Source organism: Sphaerodactylus townsendi, linkage group LG03 (assembly GCF_021028975.2).
Source record: "Sphaerodactylus townsendi isolate TG3544 linkage group LG03, MPM_Stown_v2.3, whole genome shotgun sequence".
In the NCBI taxonomy this organism is placed as follows: Eukaryota; Metazoa; Chordata; class Lepidosauria; order Squamata; family Sphaerodactylidae; genus Sphaerodactylus; species Sphaerodactylus townsendi.
The window spans coordinates 27,128,995-27,147,763 of NC_059427.1; the positions used below are offsets into that span (position 1 = coordinate 27,128,995).

The window sequence follows — 18,769 nt, forward strand, 5'->3', positions numbered from 1 at the left end:
CAGCAGACAGTCATGTGTGTCAGGGCTTTATCTATAACGGCATCCAGACTCTTGAACTCCTTCTCCTGGGATGTTGTCATGGGCTCAGATTCAACCAGTCAGGAGTTCAAGGAGGAGCACTGGCAGGATGACCCCACTGTGTTGGAGTCCCAGTTGACTGGGCCTCAGCCACAGCCAGAAGCCTCTCACGACAGAGACAGGGCTGGCCCAAGTCAAGAGCTGGAAATCAGAGTACTCGCAGAAGATCCTACAGCCGCTGAGGCCCAACCTAGCAGTTCACCCAGCTCACCTGGGTCTGTGAGACAGCTGAGAATTTGTACCTGGCAGGAACTATAACCTGACTCCCTGTGAGCCAGAATAGGCAGCCCCGAACAGATATATTTTGCCCCTCCCTGTCTTTTGAATTGTTAGATTTCAGAGATGGTTTTCTTCTGACAGATGTTGTGACTTTATAAGTGGTCATAATGGATAAAATGTCCTGTTGATTTTCGTTGTCATGGACATTGGATTTTGTTTCACCACAGCACAGATCCCCAACCTTTTTGAGCTTGCAAGCACCTTTGGAATTCTGATACAGTACAACAAGTACAGCCACAAAATGGCTGCCAAAGGAAGTGAAGCCAGTCACTAAATTAGCTCCCACAGCTTACCTAGTAAAGATCTTCACTATGTGCTGTACCATGGTGACAACTGCTACCAAAGCAACATTTTCAAAACTCTGCACAACCAATGAAATATCCAATACTTAATCAGAAGCTTTACCGGGCAAAAGCCCCACTTGGCCCTGTTTACTTTCTGAAAACACTTGGAAGCCATCAGGAAAGGTGTCAGTGGGCACCATGATGCCCAGGTGCATCACGTTTTGGACCCCTGCACTATAGCGTCTGGTTTGGATAGGATAGCTTCTGCTTCATTTACTTTCGCAGTATTTTACAGTGATTTTGACAGCAAAATTCTTGCTTTCTTGTAACTTGCCTTGCGAGCATTAGTGAAAAGGCAAGATACACACTTTAAAAATAAATATCACCACGAGATACATGCAATTTTATAATCTGCCTGATTGAATAATGGTACATTTCAGTGTTCCCGGCAATAACTGATTTAAAATACAATTTAAATGGAAATTTAAATGGAAATGTGGAAATTTAAACGGAAGAATTTTTGTATTTAATTATCAGTAAAATTGTCAGGCTTATACCTCACATCATTCCTCCTGTAACCCCCAACAGTTCCTTTTTCTCACCTCTATTCAGAACTCTGCTGCCAAAGTAATTGACCTCTTCTTGTTCGCACAGTGGTATGATTCCCCACATTGTTACCTTTTTTGGCTTCCAACAGCTTTGCGCTCTGTAATTGTACCCCCTCACACATCCTGATTTGGTGATGGTCACCTTCATACCATCTCTTTCTCTTCTTTCAAGTCTTACTGATGGTTAGCCCAAAAGGTATTTCAGAAACAGCAGAGGTAATCAATATCAAATAATAAGATTCTGAATACATTTTATAATAATGCAAAAAACAGACATATTCTTGTAATACCAAATATTCTGCATCATTACTAGGCTTCGTAGCTTGCACCGTTGAACTATTACCTTTAATTAACAAGAAAAGACATTTGGTACAAATTAGCGCAGAGCTATATTAGGACTACAGCCTTATATTTACATTAGGCCTTCACTGAAGAGTTTTTGAAAATCAAGTTTGTTGACACTGGGGATTTGCTATGAAGACAAAAATATACTGGGTTAGATCCAGTCTGCTTTTCCACTGGTCAAAAGGGGAAGGAGAGATCCCCTTTGACTATTATAAAGGCTATACTGGGGAATTATGGCACCCGTGTAAACACAATCCCTACGGCATGGCAGCTGTAATAAGGAAGGGCATTGATCAAGACTGAGCAAAAAAACTGGCTGAGTCCAACTCATTAGAAGTATGAATAGAGTTCCGTTTGCACTATGGGACTTCCCTGTTTTCATCACTTCTGGTTGTAGCTCTGTGCACCTGCCAAAAAGTCTCTCCTGAATGAAGGGGGACCTGACATAACAGCATGTGATTGGGCAAATGGGGGTATAGCTAGGCCCGTGGTGGCGAACCAATGGCACTCCAGATGTTCACGGACTACAATTCCCATCAGCCAATTGGCCATGCTGGCAGGGAGCGCCACCACTGAGCCAGGCGGAAAAGGACTGCTGGAAATGTGACACCATTATTATTTAATAAGAAATACCTCTTGCTCAATTCAGGTGCTTCCTAAGTCAAAGCCAGCATCCAAAGTGATTTCCTTGTGTCTGTACACTAAACACGTGTGGATGGAGCAATTACTCACAATACCTACAGCTGGCTGTGTTAGAATGCAGCAGTGGCTTCTTGTCCTGTATCAACTCTTGGCTATCCTCCAGGCCATTTGAAAACTAGTGAATGGCACAGAGACCTAATCCTGTGTCTTCCAGTGAATCATTTGACTCGATCTTTTATTTGTGCGTGCATGCCGTCAAGTCGCATCTGATTTATGGCAACCTTTGCGAGGCTTTTCAAGGCAAGAGGCATTCAGATTTGCCTTTGCCTGCCTCCACATCATGACCCTGGTATTCCTTGGAGGGTGCCCATCCAAATACTAACTAGGGCCAACCCTTCTGAACTTCTGAGATCAGGCTAGCCTGGGCTGTGGAAAAGGGCTTAAACTGGAGACTGCAGGAAGCTCAGCCTTAAAGATGTGAGGAGAATCCATCTGTGGATGCATGTACAGAGGTGGGATCCAGCAGGTTCTCACCAGTTTCCGAGAGTGGGTTACTAATTATTTGTGTGTGCCGAGAGGGGTTTACTAATTGGGTCCGCTTTTCCATCTCCACGCCCTTGCCTCCCCGAGAGGCATACTGCCTTTGAACGTGAAGGTTCCATATAGCAATTGCGACTAATAATGTAACTCCCTGAACTGGGTTAATCCCTTTCAGGTACTGCAGTTCATTGATTCTCAGCCTTTCGTACCTTTTATCTCACCAGTCTCTATCAAAGAACCTGTGTGTTTCACCATTGCTGTGTTCAGATTTGTGAGTTGGGGCATTTTCTATAATGTGATGATGATTTAGAAATGACCTGATGCAAAAAAAAAATTTTGAGTTGTGGTGGGGTGGCTGCCCATGGGGGGGCATCCAACTCAGGTTTTGCCCAGGCCTCAGGTTTGCCTAGGTACGCCTCTGCCCCCTTTGCTGAGGGGGGGCTGGCAAGGGAACCTGTTACTAAAATTTTTGGATCCCATCACTATGCATATACATGCACTCCATATCATCAGCATTATTGACCACTGAAGTTACACTCTTCTTTGAAGTTACATTATTGGCCACTGAAGTTACACACTGCAAGACTAACAGATTTCTCTGCAGAAGCCTCTTGGGCAAAACATGTAGAGAATTTTTATCTGAGTAACAAAATATATTTTTACCTATTTTGCCCCATCAGCCTTTGCCTTATTTTTTATATCCTTTGACTAGTACAGCCCTTTTATTTCAACTTGGGAAATCATCGGAAAAAATGAATTATTTTATCAATAGTTTTTTTTTAAGGAATTTGATTTCTAATGAGAGAATTCCCTTTCAATTTTAGGCCAGGACTGTAAGGTGAAGTGTTTCTCACAGAATAACCTAAGAGTATCAATAATTATTAATAACCAATAAATTGTGCATGGAACCCAACATACAAGAAGGAAAATGCAAAGAAGATAACGAAAGACCAATATGAGCTAGGAAGCCAATTCACTGAGGAGTTACATGCAGCTGAATGGTAAATCATTATCCCTAGACATATATTTGTGCAAAAATCAATATAAACTAATAACACCTTGCTATCTAACTTCTTGGGAGTTAAAAATGATGTATGGATCACAACAGAGGAAATGTCGGCAATGTAATGATTACCAAAGAGGATTTCATCCACATCTGATGAACTTGTCGTACAGCAAAATAATTGTCAGGAAATATTAAATAAGAGTAGAGACATATAAGTGAAGTTCTATGCAGTGTCAAGATTTCTCAGTCAAGCACTAGAAACCACTATTAGTGGTCTACAAACCAAACTGAATTACTAATGACCTGATGTTCTATGGCCACAATGATAATTTTTAACCAAAACTATGTAAATTTCTCCCTTACCTGAAAAGCCACTAAGGGATGGGGAAGGGTCCATGAATATGTAATAGATCATACTTTGCATGCACAAAATCTAAGGTCCAGTCCCCAGCATTTCCATTTAGCCAGCTGCAGGCTACTCTAGGCAGAAAAGATTTGCCACTGGGGTGCATACCCTGGTTATGTCTTAGATTAGATTACTGCAATGCACTCTGTGCGGGGCTGCCCTTGAAAGTATTGACTAGAGTGGGTTGTAGGAACCTTATCACTCCAGTCCTGGCCCATCAACACTGGCTCCCATGGGCACAATTCAAGGTACTGGTGTTGACTGTTAAAGCCTTATATTGTTTTGGCACCAGCATACCTGAAGGGCTGCCTACTCCCTCACAAAACCATCCAACCACTACAGTCATCTTTGGAGGCCCTGCTTCACATGTCCCTGTCTTCTGCGATTAGGTAGGTGGCAACCCAGAGGAGGGCTTCTTGTGGCACCAAAACTCTGAACTCTCCTCAGAGTCACACACCCATCCCCTTTTGTTGCTGTCTGCCATCCTGGGAAAACTTTAACATCCCTAAAAACACATATTACTGAACACAGGAATAACATCTTGCTCAGGAAAACAGGAGACCCCCCGCCCCCGCCCCCCCCCCCCGTTGCATGTTTCTTGAAAAATAGCCATGCCTCAATGGATATTTGGGGGGCGGGTGCAATACAACAATGATCAGTTCGGATGACATGGAATTTAAGGCTAAAATGTTTGGTGCCATCTGAACTAAATGAAAATTCGGAACTTATACAACTTATCTAAAATCTCTAAAGTCAGTTATAATTTCCTGCAATTGAGTGATGAAAGTTTATTTGGGTAAAAATAGAACCTGCTCAGTTCTAAGGTGTTTTATATGCAGCTGCACACCCACACACACACACATGCATTATGACCCTGAGAATGCTTTTGAATTGTGGTCCTTTAAGAGGTTAAATTAACACCTGTTGCATATAACCCCCTGAACCTGACTCCACTTTTATTGCTCAAGGTGAGACTGGAGGCTTATGCTATGACATATGAGCATAATAGAAGAGAAGAGTTTGGATTTATATCCCCCCTTTCTGTCCTGCAGGAGACTCAAAGGGGCTTACAATCTCCTTGCCCTTCCCCCTCACAACAAACACCCTGTGAGGTAGGTGGGGCTGAGAGAGCTCCGAGAAGCTGTGACTAGCCCAAGGTCACCCAGCTGGCATGTGTGGGAGTGTACAGGCTAATCTGAATTCCCCAGATAAGCCTCCACAGCTCAGGTGGCAGAGCAGGGGATCAAACCCGGTTCCTCCAGATTAGATACACGAGCTCTTAACCTCCTACGCCACTGCTGCTCCTAGTTGTTCAGTTGCACATTATTTTATCAGTCCTAAGACATAATTCCCTAAAGGATAGAATGAGTTGACACTTCCAGCCATGAAAGTGAGTCTTGCGATTGATAGGAAGTGCATCCCTCCACCAGTCCCCACCCATCTCCCCCCTGATCCAAGAGTAAAGCAGCCCTGGCGAGGCAACAGCAGCCAGCCCCCCTCCCCACTGGGCACACTAGAATTCCACCGTTCACCCTCCCCCCATCAACAGCCCATTTTATTACAATTTAAAATGGACTTTACCGCTAGTATTTAATAATTAATTATTTTTGCTGCTCATTTCCTAGGGTTAAATTATCATAACCCTCTGAAGTAATATCTTAATTTTTCTAAAAGACTATTCTCAGATTCCTATGATTTTAACCTATTTTTTAAAAAAATCTAAATTAATTGTATTGATTATGTAGGTTGTATGACTTGTTTTTAATCTATTAGTGTATTTTCGCTGGTTAAGACATGAATGAAACGCGTCAGGATCAGGAAGTAAGTTAGTTTTCCACCAGCAGGTAAATATTTCATCTGGTGTTCCCTCAGTGATCCCGCCTTTCCCTCCTATATTTTGTTGTTTTTATGCTTTGTATATGTATTTTTGCTTGCTTTAATTTTTAATGGTGTCAGTTTTTTGTATTAATGGTTTTTAAGCGACATTTTTATTAACTTCATTGGCTGTTTTGGTGGCCCTCGAGCGCAGAAAGGTAAGGTAGACATTTTGTTTTGTTTAAAGACCTCAGGAAGTAATATTGGGAGAAGACCCTGCTGTACCTGAGATTTTGGACAGCTACTGCCAGTCAGCAAACCAATGGTCAGTAGAGCATTGAGTCTCTCTTCTGTTTCTACTGCTGATGTGGCCCTGACTTCTTCCCAATTATTGTTGGTTTTGCACCAGCAGGTAAACACTTCATAAGGTGTTCCTATCTACTGGGAACACGTACATTGCATACGTACACTGCATTTGCAGTATCAAAAGTATTGCTGTGGCAATAAAGGAGGATAATAGGAACAATCAAAAGATTGAAATAAAGCTACTGATGCCACTACGTAAGACTATGGAACACCTCCTTTTATAATAGCATATATCACCCATCTTCAAAACAATATAACAGAGGAAAGAGCAACTTTAATTACTAGGTGGAAATTTTCATAAAGCTTAGGATTTTTTAAAATTAAGCAAAAAGCATTTTTCTTGGGGAGTGGTAAGATGATACCCATGCTTTTTTTAAAAAAAAAAAGAGTGGCATGGAGAGGACATAACTGAGAGGACATCATTCACTCCCTCTCAAAATCATAAATACCCAACCATCACTTGTGATTACTGGAACCAGCATCCAAATAATTTCTCACGGTGCCCTGGAACAAATTGCCCTAGGATGTTGTGATGGCTGCTAGCATAATGGCTGCCTAAAAAGCTCAGGATTAAAACATGGAGGGCAGATGCATTAGCTGCTATTAACCTAGGCAGAAGAACCATAAGTAATATGGCAGTAATTTTCTCATGTCAGGCGTTAAGAGCTAAGACAGGATGGATCTCACTCACCATGGAGCCCCAGCCTGGCTCTCTTGGTGACATTTGGTTGGCTACTATCAGGAAGCCAAAGGCAAAAGTTGTATAGACTTCATCTGATGCAGTATAGCAAATGTAATGTTGTGATGCCACAGCTCCATAGCAGGGAAATGTGAATCAAGAGGGGCATAGATGTGCAAATGCATATGATCAGTAACTACCTAAAATGCCTTCAAAGCATATTTTTCAATTCTTTGGCAATATAAATGAAACACTAGCTGTGTGACAACATAATTAGCTGTGTCAATAAAGTCAGTGAAACTAGCAAGATTACTTTCCAAATGCTGGAAAAATAAGAGCTCTCAAGATTTATGCATGTTAATTCCTACACATTGCCATAAGAACTCAACTCATTTGTCTCTGAATGTCTACATTCAATTAGATGCATTTGACAGATGCTTGCTCCTTAACCAGTAGTTCATTTAGAAATTTGTAACTATTTCTAGGGTCTGCCATCCTCCCAAACTGCTGTCTATTCATTTAGGCCTTGCAAAAGATTTAAACCAATTAAAAATTACCATTACCATTTTTAAAGAGAGTTGATTAAGTAATTTAATTAGGCCCCATTACTTCTGAATTTCCATGCACTGCAATATCAGCACAAAATGAAGTGAAAATTGTAATATTCCACAGAGTGTTCCTCTATCTGAGCATTAATGATTATTCACTGGAAACAAATAGTGGAGAAACTGGATTAAGTTCACTCTAGCTGCAAGTGAAAATATCACAACATAAGGCTGCTTCAAACAGCAAGCCTTTCCCACACAAAATGAGCTTATTGTATAGAAAGTGGCACACAAATCACAAATAGATTTTAATGTGCAGTGATCACACCCGTCTATTTTACTGTGTGTACATGCACAGAAGGGGCAAAATTGACAAGTTAATTACATTCAACTTTCATGAGCTCTCCAAACCTCCCGTTCCGATAAAAGGTAGCAAAGAAGGGGGAAAGGCAATTTGAACGTTCCGTCTCTTCACAGCGCACAGAATGTAATTTTAAAATTAGGAGTACCATTCAGCTGTCATTCAAAGAAGATTTAAAGATGCTCTGAATATCTTAAAATACTTTGGAGAGGAATATGAAAAGCAGGTTATGAAATCAAGGAAACTAGTATCTGTTGGACATCGCAGAAATCTTGCCCTGGAGGGAAGAAGGTGAAATATTTAATGCAGTTTCTCCATTAGGCATTTCAATGATTCAACTGAAACTTTTAAATGGCCAACATCCCATCGCATTTTCTAGAATGTCTTATTTAAATCACCAGGATCACATATTTGAAAATGAATAACTAGGAGATCTGCCCGGAGGTAGGACATATTGTCGGCAATTATTCTTCTACCTGAACTTTAGAGATGCATGTTTCAGAATGTTACATTTCAGCTTAACTGTATTGCTCGCTATATAATTAATTGCATCACATCCTAAGTGCATCTCCAAAATGAGTGCTGCATGCAACTAGTAGTTAAATGTGTTATTTAAACATGTCACAGCAAGGTCGGAATCCCTATAATTTTTTTTTACTAACTAATTTCTTCATTTAAGCTCTTATGAGTGTCCTATAACTTTCCATAATGGGAGTGTTAATAATTTACCAAGGAAAAGAATTAACTTTGCACTCCAGAAAGGGGGAGGGGAGATTTCTTAGAGAACATAAGCTAGCAGAGTCACTCCATTTTCAGCCATCCCTCCAGGTTAGCTGCTTCACAACCGGCTCAGAGAACATATGCCAGCAGTGGGTAGTTAAAAACAAAGGGTTTCTATTTCTTAGCATTTTAGGTTGTTATAAACTTAAATGTTTACTCTGGAGTCCATACACACAGTGTCATTGAGGGGAAAGAATATGAAGATGCTCTAATAATCAAAGCTTTATTGAAGCTGTCTACTACCACATCATACATCACAGATTATCCCTATCGACAAGGCTACACAGTTCTACCGCCACAAAGTCGCAACAAAGAAAGTGTTCAAGTCCAGGTGCATCCACAATTCAGGCACAGCTTAGTCAAGCCTATTAGGTAGAGCTATTGTTTTAAAAAGACAAACTAAAAGCCCAAGTTATAGAGACATTGGTTAGAAGAAGGGAAAGTAGTTAAAGCAGCAGTGGCTCCCAGTCGTGCTTCTCCCTCTCAAAGTCAATATGTGGGTTGGGGCAGCCAATGCATCTCCCATGCACAGCCTGCCCCTTTTCCTAAAAGTCCCAACCCTGCCAGTTTCCAGACACCACAGCTTAGAAGGCGATTCAGACAGAATGTTTATAATCCAAACACAACTGAGACAAAGCAATGGAAAGTCGGCAACTGATTACCAGTCATATTACTAACGCAGGGCAGGCAGGGACGTAGGTATAGATTTTTTATTGGGGGGGTTCAGGTGGGGCCACACCCCCACCCACCCCTAGCGCTTATAAAAGCAGCTCTCCACGGCCGGGGACGGCAGACTCCCCTGCCCTGCCCTCCCCTGCCCCCCACCAGCTGGGCTCCCAGCCGGCAGCCAGCAGTTCCTTCTGTCCTCCCCTCTGGGCAGAGGCATAGAGGGAAAATGGAGCCTGGTGCAAAATCTGAGTTTCCTCCACTCCACTCCACTGAGTTTCCTCCACTCTGAAACAGCATCACTTTCAATGTGGTGTAGTGGTTAAGAGCAGGTGCATTCTAATCTGGAGGAACCGGGTTTGATTCCCTGCTCTGCCGCTTGAGCTGTAGAGGCTTATCTGGGGAATTCAGATTAGCCTGTGCACTCCAACACATGCCAGCTGGGTGACGTTGGGCTAGTCACAGCTTTTCGGAGCTCTCTCAGCCCCACCCACCTCACAGGGTGTTTGTTGTGAGGGAGGAAGGGCAAGGAGATTGTAAGCTCCTTTGAGTCTCCTACAGGAGAGAAAGGGAGGATATAAATCCAAACTCTTCTTCTTCTTCTAAACTGAGGACCTCAGATTCTCCCTTTAAATCCATACCGAAGGGGGTGGATTTAAAAGGAGAATCTGGGGAAATTTGGGAGGGGTGCCTGCTGTCAGGGGTTCAATTGTTAAGCTAGAAGCACCAAACTTTCAGGTATCTTTAGGAGACTCTCCTAATGATACCACCCAGGTTTGGTGAAGTTTGGTTCAGGGGGTCCAAAGTTATGGACCCTCAAAGGTGTAGCCCCCATCTCCTATTAACTCCCATTGGAAACAATGGGGGATGGGGGCACCCCCTTTGGGAGTCCATAACTTTGGACCCCCTGGACCAAACTTCACCAAACCTGGGCGGTATCATCAGGAGAGTCCCCCAAACAATCCCTGAAAGTTTGGTGCTGCTAACCCAAACAATGCGCCCCCTGCAGGCAAAAAACCAAAAAACACTAAAAGTGTTTTTAAAACCCACAAACGGAGGGGTGGAGCTTCAGACTTGAATGGGGTGGGGTTGAACCCGAGGAACCCCCCCCTTACCTACGTCCTTGAGGGCAGAAGTCACAGGGAGTCTGCATACTGCACTGCATATTGCACTGCCAAGCAAAAACAGATGGGGGTTGAACAGTAGCAAAGACAGAGGGAAGCTGAACCACACAACCATGAGCTCTCGGCCAGTCAGGAGTCTGGAACTCCAGCTACACATGTGTGAAGGGTTGTGGTGGCAGTGGGCGGGGGGGAGGTGTCTTTCAAGCCAAATTCATTCCCTGAAAACGGTATTTTGACCTGGGAGGAAAAAGAATCACAGATGGGGGAGGGGACTACTCTCAAAGGACTCACACTACAGAGGCCAGTTTCCTTACCCTGCAATAATACTTTTGAAAAACAAGAACAGATTTTTTTAAATTTATGTTTGTTTACTTCATTTACACCCCAGTTTTCTCCCCAATGGTGGCTGGGTTGGGGAGGACCAGGGCAGGGGTTTCAATCCCTCCCCCCTCTTGACAGGGTTCAGCTTACACCGGCACCCTCTGTCAGGAATTTGGGTGTGATTCCCTTTCTTTAGAGGTCCAGGTCACAAACGCAGGCATGGTGGCGTTTTTGTCATCTGCGCCAAGCCAGGCAATTGATGCCCTACCACAGTGGTGGCGAACCTATGGCACTCCAGATGTTCATGGACAACAATTCCCATCAGCTCCTGTCATCATGGCCAATTGGCCATGCTGGCAGGGGCTGATGGAAAGTGTAGTCCATGAACATCTGGAGAGCCATAGGTTCTCCACCATGGCCCTACCAGGACTGGCCTGATCTAGCCACAGTGACTGACACAACTGTCACCTAGACTACTGCAACTTGCTCTACACAGGGCTACCCTTGAAGTAACTGCAACTGGGCAAGAATATGGCAGCGCAGATCCTTACAGGGACCTGTGCTCCACCAGTTGCACTGGTAACAGATGGAGTACTGGATCAAGTTCAAGGTGTTGGTATTAACTTTTAAAGCCCTGAATGGATTGCCTCTCCTAATATACTCCCCAAAGAGCGCTGCACTCAATTGAAAATGACTTCCTAGTGTCCCTGGCCCAAGAAGCATCCAGCTTCTAGCTCTGGTCTAGTGGAACTTACTGTCAAACAAGACCCTGACCCTGAGGAATTTAACTCAGTTCCACAGGGACTGTAAAATGGGAGATATTCTGCCAGGCCTACAGGTGACAGCAGCAACAGTAGGAGGTAATTCCTCCAGAAGACCAAAAAATGTAAGGGAAATCCTGATTGATAGGGCACCATGTTAAAGTTTTAAGTATTAAGTAACTGGTTTTAATTTAAACTGATATGCATTAGTTTTTAAGACTGTATTTACACATTGAATTTATTGTTGTTCACTGCCCTGAGTTTAACATCATTGGGAAAGGGCAGAATATAACATAAATAAATCTCCTCTCATCAACTCTGTAAACGAGGTTAGGCTGAGTGGTTACTTGGCCAAAGTTACCCAGCAAGCTTCCCTAGGAGTGGGGTGAACCTTGGTCCCCCAGATACAAGTGTGACATTCTGGATACCACCTTAGACTGGTTCTTTTCATTTATTTTCAGCATACTGCATAAATTTGAGCTTCTAAATACATTTCCAAAACAAGTAAATTCAATACCCAAGCAAGTATTTTCTCAGTAACAAAAAGGCACAATCTCCTATCATTGGGTTCACTCTTGAGGATGTAGCTCATAGCTAATCCTCCTAACAGAATAGGACCGAGGACATCAATTGGGCCTTTCCCCACTTAGCTTAAGCCCCGCGCTACTCTCCTCAAGTAGCGTGGGGTCCCCCGGCACTCCCCACGACAGGGGCGGCAACAGCGCAGCCGCCCCAATGCTGCAGCTGTCGTGCTCCCTCAGTGCACGGCATCCCTGGCATTCCTCAAAACGGCGCCTCTTGATGACCCCGCGCAGAGAGAACGGGGTCGTGGGGACGCCTGGGCGCGCACCAGAGATGCTGCGCGCTGAGAGTAGCGCGCAGCAAAGGTAAGTGGGGAAACGCCCAGGGAGGGAAGATGTCTTTCCCAGATATCCAGTCAGTGGCAGGCACAAATCCTACAAACTGCTAGGAGACTCAGGGTGCATGTTAAAATTAACACTCGCTACACGTGCAAACATGCACGGTGAGTATCCGCCTGTTTGTGTCGCAGCAGCAAGCGGGAACAGCAAATATTGATCATAAGAGAGGAGAGACATTGGATTTCCCCCAATAAACACATGGCTGCAGCGACAATGAATTTATCGTTTAGTTGCAGTTAAGAACAGACAGAACTTGGACCAAGCCACAGTGGCAGTGTCATTGCAACAAGGGACCAAAGTCCCCGAGAGTCGTTCGCCCCCTTCTTTCGCCCCACTGAGCCGAGCACATCCCCTGTGCGCGCGTCAATACGGCCGGAAGGGGGGGGGGGGGGCGCAGAAACAGAACGGCAACAAAATGGAGACTTACACTCACTCTCTGACAGGTATTGCGCGTGCGCTTCAGACTGAAAGCGATGTGGTGGGACAGCGGGTGAGGGCGGCGGCGCGTGGGGAAGCGCATGCGCATTTATGATGGGACGAAGGGTTCGGGGGGAATCGCCTGTTATTCCGCAGACTTAAGACCAATTAAGAGGGGGGAGGAGCTAGTCAAATACATACCCGGAAAGGCAGCAATATTTAAGCTCTTTTACGAGGGGGCTTCTAAGGAGAGGGGGGGATTTGCATCTTACTCTCCGTGCATTCCTCAAAGGAACTTTGAAAACATTTATTTTATCTCCCTTCCGCTCCTTGAGTCTATTTTGCAGACTTGCCTGGTGGCCAACGAAAATCTCTCTTCCTCTATTAACCAGCTGCAGTAGTTTCTTCCAAATGTTTCGTTTTGCGACAGTCTTGATCACATTCCCCAAATACATAATGTATAATTTGCAACACTACCGATTAAAGGATGAGAGTGCTTGTTAAAATGCAAGCCCTTGAGCGCTAGAAACCGTTTCACACCCTGTTATTAACCAAGGAAAACAAATGCAACTATTCACAGTAAAGTAGAAAAAGCATATTTGCTTGGAATCGATTCCTAAAATTTGACAGAACGTGAAAAGATCTTGAAGAAAAGCTAAATTGAGATCCTGAGAGGAATTCATTTGTGAGCTGCTATGATCTGCTTTTGTCTGAAGCTGGGTACGACATGTTCCCCATTCAGTTGCTGCTTGCTTAAAACGAATGTAAAGTGTCTCCTAGTTCTCAGCAATAACAAGCCCTGAATATCTGCTCTTTACCAGCCTCACCAGTTCAGTGAAGCAAGACTCAAAAGAGCCTTTTCCTGCCAAGTGAATTTGAGAAGCTATCTGGCACAGAGCAGCATGGGAAGTTTAGGGTTTTTTTTTTCTCCCAAGTAAGTTTTCAGTTCTGCTATAAAATGAATTTAATGTGAAACACCCACAAAAGCAAATCTTAGAAATTATGCTGCTGTATAATTTTTTGTTTCATCAGGAGAAGTTTTGCAAGCTTTCCCCGCCAAAGTCTGTCTGTCTGTCTTTCTGGACATAGATGCCTTACTACATTATAGTATGTTGTATATCTATTTTGTAAGACTGATGCACAGCTGATTAGTTATGTGTGGAATCCAAACAATAATTTGTGTTGGAAATAAAACACAAAACAACTGCGGTGTTAACAAGTGTTTCTACAGGTGTACTCACCGAAGTTGTTTGAAATATCAGATTTGTTTCTACATATGTACATATGAAGCTCTCACAGGATTGTCCAGTAAGGCTAATATTGTCCACTCTGACCGGCAGCAGCTGTCCAGGTGTTCAGGAAGTGGTCTTTCACATCATTTCACACCTAATCCTTTTAACTGGAGATGCTGGGAACTGAACCTGGGAACCTTTTGCGTTCCACACAGATGCTCTGCCACTGAGCCATGCTTCCCTTCCCACCTTGGTACGAGATGTGTGACATTTCTGGAATTTTTTTTCTCAAGTGTCAACTTGTTCAGACCAGAAGGCACTGAATATTGCATGGGAAGAGGCTGAAATGCTCGCCCAAGAGTGGAACTGGTGGAGAGCACTTGTTGTGCAATATGCTACTTAGCATGGGAGGAGCTAAGCAGAGGTGGGATCCAGCAGGTTCTCACAGGTTCCCGAGAGTAGGTTACTAATTATTTGTGGGTGCCGAGAGGGGGTTACTAATTGGTGATTTTGCCACGTGATTTTTGCCTTAGTTACGCCCCTCCTCTCAGCAGTAGCCCACAGAACTTGAAGCAGTCTAGCAGGAGGTGCACCGGCATGCGTGGCAGCCTGCACCTGCATGCATTCGTTTCCCGCCCAAGGACCGGCGCAGCGGCTGCGTCCTTTGTCACAGGCCTGCCCAGGAATGCCCGGCCACCCCCCCCATTGTGCCCCGCCCAGCCTCATTGGCGCTGCGCCACAGTTTGAATCCCACCACCATGGGAACCTGTTACTAAAATTTTTGGATCCCACCACTGGAGCTAAGTTTAAGTAAGTCAGTCAGTCTCTAATATTGCACTATGTATTTTTCACTGTATTTTTCACTGTTTGGTCTAACCAATTGCTCACGTCTTCCAACAAGTTGCCATTTTTTCCCTGTGGCCTTTTCTTTCAAACCCTGCTTGAAAATGTATGGTTTTAGCAAAAGGACAATGGTCTTGAGTCCAGCCAAAACCACATCAGTAAAGCTGGCTTTTAATTTCCCTCCTCACATAGTCATTCTCTCAGATACAACACGTGTATATTTCCCACGGCTACACACATCAGATATGAGCAGGTACTTATAACAGCAGGTACTTCTAACAGATAACAGCACTGCATACTATGGCAAGTTTTCTTCTGTTGTTAGCTCCAGCCATTAAAAGTTGGTCTCTCACTTTGCTCTTACAATTCTCTCACACAGACCTCAACAAAATGGAACATCTCATGCACACTCATGAGAACAGAAAAGCTTTCAGATCAACATAAGGTGATATGCAGAAAATGTGGATGGAAGATTTTCAGAATTCAGACAAAGACTATGCCAGGGTATCCACTGTTTTAGAGGATCTATGTATTTTTCTATTTCTTGACATAATACAAATTAGGATAAGAGATTTTTGGTGATCTCTTAAAATGAGAGTATTGTTTAGACATGCAGTCAAATCCAAAGCAGGTCAACTCAGAAGTAAGTCCCATCCAGTGCAACGAGACTTACTGAGTGGGGGGCCAAACCCGGTGAGGAGGTGGCATGACCCATTTACACCAGCACAGAGGCACTTTGGTGTTGGAGAGCCATGCAACAGTGGAACACCAGCTCTCCTCTGGGACAGGAGCCTGCACTGTTCCTGGTGGTAGGGCCAACTTTAGTCAACTTTCTAAGCCCTCTTGGCTAGAAACACCCGCCTTTGTTGGTGCAGACAAAATCAGTGGCACCACCCACTAAGCTGCATAGGCCGCTTTCATAGGAGAAGTGGAAGCATCACTGTCTACTGCGCAGCAAGCCTCTGTGGAGGTAGCATGGCTGCTGCGCAGCTGCGCTATCCATAGCTGTGGCACAACTACCCCTCCTCAGGATTGCGCTGTGTTAAAAGACTGCTGTGTAAATTGGCTAAAACAGACAAAGCATTGGAAAGATTATTATTATTATTATTATTATTATTATTATTATTATTATTATTATTATTATTATATTATTATTATTATTATTATTATTAATTCAATTTATTAGACCACCCTACCCCCGAAGTGCTCAGGGCAGTTTACAAGCAACCAGACACAATACATTGCAACTAAAACAATTGAATAATCCCAAACTAAAACATAAATACAATAAAAACAGTAGCAGCATTAACCTTCCATAATTAATAAATAAATTAGGTGGATGTCGTCCGGTAAAACCCTGGGAGGGGACTGGCAGATTTTCACATAAACCGATGACACATAGGGCAACAGGGAGGGGTGGACTCAGTGGCCAGCCTCCCCAAAAGCCCGGTGGAATAGCTCGGTTTTACAGGTCCTGCGGAACTCCCCAAGGTCCCGCAGGGCCCTAACAGCTGGAGGAAGAGCGTTCCACCAGGCAGGGGCTAGGGCTGTAAAAGCCCTGGCCCAGGTGGGAGAAACTAACCTTCACATCATAGAGGGACAGAGGGACCCACCACGGTAAGTGGCGTCTCTGCCAAGCCCGGAGAGAAGCTGACCTTCGGGGGCATATGGGGTAAGGTGAACTAGATTAGAATCCAGTAGCACCAAAGAGACCAATGAGTTGCTTGAAGTATGAGCTTCCAAAAGTCAAAGTGCCCTTTGTCGAATACATGTATCCAGTTAGCTAGATTGAGTTTACATGTTGCTCTTTCATAGCATGGAAAATAAAATGAGTAATCATTGACAAGTTTGTTCTTGCAGAAAAAGGACAAAGGGGCAATTTCTCCCTTTCCTTCTCATTGCAGCCCTTTGACCTAATCCATGTTGGTCCTGCAACCTCAGGAATCAACTTTTTGAGGGCTGAAAAGGACTGCTGGGTGAAGAAGGAACTTGTCAAAAATCTGCAGTCCTGCTGATGGCTGTGCTGGATCTAACCCATATTTACTTTACCTTGTAGATACCCTGTAGATATGTGCAATGACCTGGAAGGCCCATGCTAGCCTGATGTTGTCAGATCTTTGTAGATAATTAGGGGTGGCTCTAGTTAGTACTTGGATGGGAGACCATTAAGGAAGTCTGTTGCTATGCTGAGATAGGCAATAGTAAACTACCTCTATTAGTTTCTTGCCTTGAAAACCCTAAGGAGTTGCTGTAAATCGGCTGCAACCTCATGGTACTTTGCTCCCCACACGTGGATATTTGTAGCATCCCTAATAGCCCAGATAACCCAATCTCGTCAGAGCTTGGAAGTTTTGGGTGCTTAGATGTGAACCCACTATAGACAGGAGAGATATAAATCTAATAAAATAAAAATAAATAAAAATCTGGAGCTGCTATGCATAGGAACGCAATGGCAAACCACTTCTTCACATCTCTAGTCTTGAAACCATGGCTCATTCCGCACATGCAGAATGATGCACTTTCAAACTGCTTTCAGTGCTCTTTGAAGCTGTGCGGAATAGCAAAATCCACTTGCAAACAGTTGTGAAAGTGATTTGAAAATGCATTATTTTGCGTGTGCGGAAGGGGCCCATGAGTCAGTTGTGACTCAACATCTCATATTACCTTGTCAAATGTGTTGCCCTTTTCGTGGCCACATGGCATTACTAAATTAATAATATTATTGGGCGTGGCATGGAAAATTCTGGCAGTGATATCATGTGGTCTCCAGTACATATATACCATTGCAATTCAGTAGGTTAAGAAACCTGCATAATTTTCAGAGATCGGAGGTATTTAATGAAATTATCTGGGGAAATATATATGAGTCTCTGGATGACTCATTTAGTTGGGACAGGGCTGTAGAAACAGGTTGAGACCTATGAACCCTGACAGGTTGGCTTTCTATCATGCTATATTTGTCTACTACCATCTCCTGTTCTGTACCACAACTGAGTGTTTATATGGGGCAATTATGAGCATCCAATGTAATAGCACTAAGAAAACTAATACCCTTGGTTTTGGTGCAAGGCAACTAGTCATACAGATGCACCACACTAGAGTCAGGTCCATAGTAGCGTCCAAGTTTGACCTGTAGGCCCAGGAAGCCTGGGAAGCCATTAATGTTGTTCTATGAATTCAACAGTCACTTGCAGATACTTTCCCCCGGTGCCTAGCCTATTTTCCCCATTGCTTAATGTCATTGCATTCTCAAGGATAATAGAAGACGCTGGATTTTCCCTAGGCCGCACTTGCTCTAAATGTTCCATGTGTGAGAAAGTACAGAGGGAGTATTTTCTGTTTCACCCATAATACTGGAACTTGGGGGCATCCAGTGAAGTTGATAGGAAACAGGTACAGGACAGACAAAAAGAAGTACTTCTTTATTCAAAGAGTAATTAAATTGTGGAATTCATTGCTAGCAGATGTGGTGACGGTCACGAGGACAGAGGCTTTAAAAGGTAATTAGACAGATTTGTGGAGGGCAACGTCTTAGACACAGTTCCTTGGAAGTACGTTCCGAGTCAATACGTATGGGATCGTGGTGTAAAAACACCACGTACATGAAATATTATAGAATAGGCTACTTCCCCTTTAGGTGTCTTACGGGTTTTTGTTATAACTTTTACACATGGGATGTTTCCAAGAGCCTTTTGTCACATCCTTACTGCTTTGTAGTTTTCATTTCAGATGATAAAATGCTCAAACACTG

At 43.6% G+C, this 18,769-nt stretch overlaps 1 protein-coding gene across 3 annotated transcripts in view; it reads right to left on the reverse strand.

Moving 5' to 3' along the window:
* The window catches only part of FHIT (fragile histidine triad diadenosine triphosphatase), a 1,529,347-nt gene extending 1,516,320 nt beyond the window's left edge, over nt 1-13,027 (reverse strand). For 2 of the 3 annotated variants that reach the window (XM_048490110.1, XM_048490109.1), the window contains exon 1: nt 12,954-13,027. The gene's annotated coding sequence lies outside the window, so the exon portion shown is untranslated. The remainder of the gene's footprint in view (nt 1-12,953) is intronic. The other variant, XM_048490111.1, reaches the window with a different exon arrangement.
* Between the last annotated feature and the right edge of the window lie 5,742 nt (nt 13,028-18,769).